Genomic DNA, 4916 nt, shown 5'->3' on the forward strand with positions numbered 1-4916 from the left:
AGCCTCAGTTACTGTGCTTTCTGAGTCATTAACATTCTGTACACAATCAAACTTCCCGTCCCTCAAGAGTTATGCCCAGGCCTCCTACAGCTCAATTGTTCATTTAATGAGAGAGAGAACTTGCATTCAGGAATTGGAAAGAACCCTCTGAATATTCCTCAGGTGTCTGTAGGAGTCATTCCTGCAGGTCCTGGTCTCTGTGCTGTCAGGAGCATCCTTTCCTGGTCACTTCCTTGGGCATTGGATTGTTGGTCGTGCTGCAGGGACAAACCAACTACTAAAAATAACCCCTTGCAATAAGGCCAAGGCAAACAGCATGCATTTCCTCAGTCTTTTTGCCCAATCAAAATCATACAGCAAATTCATCCTCATCTCTCCCCAACACTTCTGAATGTATCCATGGAAGCAAAGTCCCATCGCAGTATAGAAGAGTGCAAAGGAGCAGCGTGACACTGAAAGCTAAGCATAAATGTTGCCTTTTGTTTGAAGTCATTCTGAGCACTCCCCGAACAGCCCTGGCAGGAGATCAGCCACATACATAAAGAGTAACAAAAGTAAATAGTGCACGTTTAACCTCGCAGACTCGTCGTTAATAGTGCCCCCATTGTAAGTAGGATGAAGGCGGTAGGGAAGATACGGGACTCCACAAACGCAAGTCAAGTCGGCAACTGCTGCTTCTCTGTCCCCCTTTATGGTGTCACATAGAAGAACCATTCCAAAGTTACATCTAACTACGCAGGGTTTGCAAAGAAATCAAGCCAAAAGATATTTTCGAGCTTTGCTGGGACGCTTCCTGTCACAGACTTCAAAGACGCGTTTATTTAAAACAAACAAACAAACAAAACCCTCCACAAGGCTAGCATGCTACAGATTAATGCAAATTAAAGTGATGCAAATTTAAGTGGTATTTAAAGGTTGTCTCTTTGTCTGCAAGAAGGATGAAAGGCAGAGTTTGGAAAGAAGTAATTTCCTAGGCAAGCCGTCAGCGCTTGTTTGCCTGCTTACCTTGGGGGAAACGCAGGGCTCCTTTCTTCTCAGACTTTTCTGAGAGCTAGAAAGAGGTCCTGTTACTTCCAAATGCTTTTGTTCTTCTGTCCCTCTGTCACATGGCTTGCCTTTTATATTTGCAACACACAAAAGTTAGGACTGTTGTTTAAGCGACCCAGGGAGAGAGAGAGAGGGAGAGAGAGGGAGAGAGAGAGAGAGGGAGAGAGAGGGAGAGAGAGAGGGAGAGTGTCAAATGGAAAAGTGCCATTGCAGGCATATATCAATCAGGCGTGTGGCCGCCGCAGCGCACTAGCAAATGGGAATACCACGGAAATGTTAGGCGCTCTCGTTATCGGGGACTCACAGCCTCTGCCCACTGCTCGGCTCTTTTCCATGGAGCATCTTACAATGAGAACAACAGCATAGAACACGGAAGTTTTCTGCCCCCCCTCCCCCATTATGCTTTTGTATTTGTATACTAATAAGAGGCTACATGAATATTCTGAGTTTAATTCTTTTGCAAGCATGTGACTGCTATAAAGATGTGCAGTTGGCAGTAGAGACACATGGTTTTGGAAATACAAAGACAGGGTGGCATTCTGTTTAACGATTAAGCAGCTGGTCGGGATGAAGTTGAAATGCTAAGGGAGGGAAAGGTGGACATCAGCAGTCTTTCTCAGGCTAAGCTGAGAAGCAAGTGCAAAATGCTACACTGTTTGAGCATGATGTGCGTGGGTGGTGAGAGTTCTTTTTTCCAAGTTGTTCATCCATTAAATGATTTTTAGCAGCATAAATGCAATTCAGCTCTCTGTGGCACTTTAATAAGTGCCTTCACTGACATCATTTAGAGCAAAACTTTGTAATATATTTAGAAACAAAGGGCAAAATGTTTGGTCCATGACTCCTTGAGACATGTGAGGGTGTGACTAAAAGTAAGACAACCAACCATATCACATTTAGTAGACAAGAGAAAATGTGGACTCTGTGTGTGGGTTAAGCACCTGCTGCTGAATAATGTCCTGTTAGGAGCTTTGGGGCCACAAGGAGAAACATTTCACAAATCTTGCCCTTAAAATGCTTAAAGACAAAATGATCAGCAATTTTATAAACCAGAGGACAATACAAAGAACCGTTTATAATTGTTTTAATTTCAGGTATATTCAGACACAAAGCAATTTATTTTATTAATACTGATGAAAACAAACCAAGGAAATGAAGTCTCTATAATATTTTATTAAAATGTAAATATTTCATAAACCTTAAGAAAAAAAAAACCTTTAACAGCTCCAGCTTGTTAATTGCTGATTCCCAAACCATCATATTATTTCTCATCAATAAATCGATAACCAAATCATATTGTTCCACAGAAACATCACTCCAAACAGCTACTAGTGTTTTACTAGATGTATGTAAATTTTTCAGCATTGCCTCAGTCTTTTAAGAAGTAGCTTTCTTTTGTTCTATCCTGAAAGCCCTGTCTACCTTGGACCAGACACAGAATCTTCTTCTGAGAGAGAGCTAAGGATAAATGGTCCTTTAAAAATAGGAATAGGGTATATGACTTGCTCCTGAGTAAGAGCCATGGAAATAGTCGTGAATACATTTTCTGCCTTAGTTAGGTGGATCAGATTGAGAGAGAAAGTAAAGTCTTAGATCACCAACATTTTCAAATATCAGAGTTTGACAGCTACCCGCCTCTTCATTTTCCTAAGAAATATTTCCTGAGCACCTTTTGCAGAAGGTGCTTCCTGCTCCATCTTGCCATATTGTGCCTAGGGGTTCTCAAGATTGCCCTATCTGCTTGTGAAGCAACATAAAAGGTGTGGTTCTTCCTGGATGGAATTTTCCAGCCTTCTACAATCTGCCCTTCTAAAAGAGCACAACAGAAAGTGTAAAGATTGCAAACACATTGATTGCTCGGCCTCAGAAGACAGGCTCTTTCCTAGATGGAGCCCCCCCATGACTTCCTCCTGCTTTACTGTCAGGGATGGCAAAGACTACCTTTCAAAAGGGAGGTTCTGCCTCTGCCCATCAGGCTCCACGGGACCTGATTCTAAGCCTGCCAATAGGTATCTGGCAATAGCAACTGTTTTCAGCACATCAGTGAGCTTTTTATAAATGTCAGTATGTCTTGCAGTTACTTTACTGGCCATGATAAATGTTGCTAAGAAAGAAGGATTTCCTTTAAATATCCATCTATGCAAAAGAATGGGGATTCTCTTGCTTCCATTTCATATATATTTGGGGTGGAAAGAAGAAGATATTTCAGGGGATAATCTTCAAAGGCATCTGTACCCCAGTGTTGGAGATGAAACAGAAGGACTCAGACATGTTAAGAAAGCACTCTCCCACTGAACTACACCCCGCCCCAAAGGACCATATTTGAATCTTTTGTTTCTGTTCTTCTCTTCCAATTGCTTCTCTCTAAGTGTATTACTGGACAGTAAGAAGAGTTACCCATCATCTTAATACTCCTGCAGGATGTAAGCCCAAGGCAAGTGGGAGACAGGACCTACCTCCTCATTGCAGACTTAAAGGAGCAAACCATTCTGGGAGTCCAGTGTGATTATATGCAGTTCACTAGTAAGAATGAGGAAAAATGAACAAGGCATACAGACACTCAGAAATTAGTCTCTGTGGTCACACTGGAATGGAGAGCCTGGGGGCTGCAGCAGGCCAGCGTTACGGAAAACAGAACCCATTAATGTGACAGTGGGTGGCCTTGGGGACAGAAGGCTTATGGGAGGGCAATCTTAACAGTTTGATATTTTTCTGCTGTATCTGTGTTGACCACCATTTATGAACCTAAAACTTAGAGTTTTCCTGATGACTCCATGAACTATAACCTAACCTTGGCCCTGCCATAATCTTGCCAATAAATTCCTTTCTGATTTAATTAGCTGGAATCAGTTTTGGAGGTTGGTAACCAGAAGTCCTGTCCTTAATGCTATTTTTCCAAATTTAGGGAAACTAACACCATTAATATACACATAAACATACAGCTACCACATCTTCAAAAAATAAATAGATTCAGAATCATTGCCAACTCTGTTATAGTTTCTGCTATGACACTGTAAATACAAAGAAAATTTTTATATGGGTATATAACAAGGTACATGGTGTTGTTTGTATTTGTGTATGTGCACATACCTGTGTGTGTGTGTGTATATGTGTGCTCTCAATCCACCAACACAGTGTATTAGGCACAGTTTTTATATTTATTTATGAAATTACTAATCTTTTGCCCTCTCAGATGTAAATCTCATTCATTTAGGAAATATCTGTTAATAAAAATAACAATCCCCTAATGGATGCTTACTCTCTGCTATACTGTGTACCAAATATTCTATATGTATTATTTCTTTTAGAAAGATACCCAACTCTCTATATACTGTTCTTGTTTCTATTTTACCAATGAAGAAAACAAGGGTTCTGAGAGGTTGGGTGATTTGCCTGTGGTTGGCACAGCAAGCAGATGGCAAGAGTAATCTCCAGCTTTCCTGTTTTCAAAGGCTGAGGCTATGTGGCTCCCATGATGCAACAGGTGTTCCCTAAGCAGTCTTACTATTAGTGAAGGTGATAAATAAAGGGAAGATGTGGACCTAGTTCTTAAGGTGTTTATGAAATGATACTGGAAAAAAAATGCTGGCTTGTGAAGATACTGCCTGGTAGAATGTGATCAGGGCCACAAGAAAAGCTAAAGAGGTAGTCCTTTGAAGGGATTTGCATCCCCCATTGGGTTTAAGCTTTTAAGGTGCACAGTGGGAAGCAGAGCAGCAAGGCCTGCTAGTGGAATAATAATATCCAGTCATTTTCACTTGGCCTAAATGTATGCAATAGTGAGCCAGGAAGATGTGATAAACAACATAAAGCTAAGCTAGAAAGTTGAGGCAAGATGGGGTTCAACAAGAGAGCAGAGTGGCTGCAGT

At 41.2% G+C, this 4916-nt stretch overlaps 1 protein-coding gene across 2 annotated transcripts in view; it reads right to left on the reverse strand.

Moving 5' to 3' along the window:
- Positions 1-1400, reverse strand: part of Ndp (norrin cystine knot growth factor NDP) — a 27358-nt gene extending 25958 nt beyond the window's left edge. The window contains exon 1 of one of the 2 annotated variants that reach the window (XM_031373278.1): positions 1006-1374. The gene's annotated coding sequence lies outside the window, so the exon portion shown is untranslated. Of the gene's footprint in view, positions 1-1005 lie in introns of both variants that reach the window. The other variant, XM_031373275.1, reaches the window with a different exon arrangement.
- Between the last annotated feature and the right edge of the window lie 3516 nt (positions 1401-4916).

Source organism: Mastomys coucha, chromosome X (genome assembly GCF_008632895.1).
Source record: "Mastomys coucha isolate ucsf_1 chromosome X, UCSF_Mcou_1, whole genome shotgun sequence".
Classification (NCBI taxonomy): domain Eukaryota; kingdom Metazoa; phylum Chordata; class Mammalia; order Rodentia; family Muridae; genus Mastomys; species Mastomys coucha.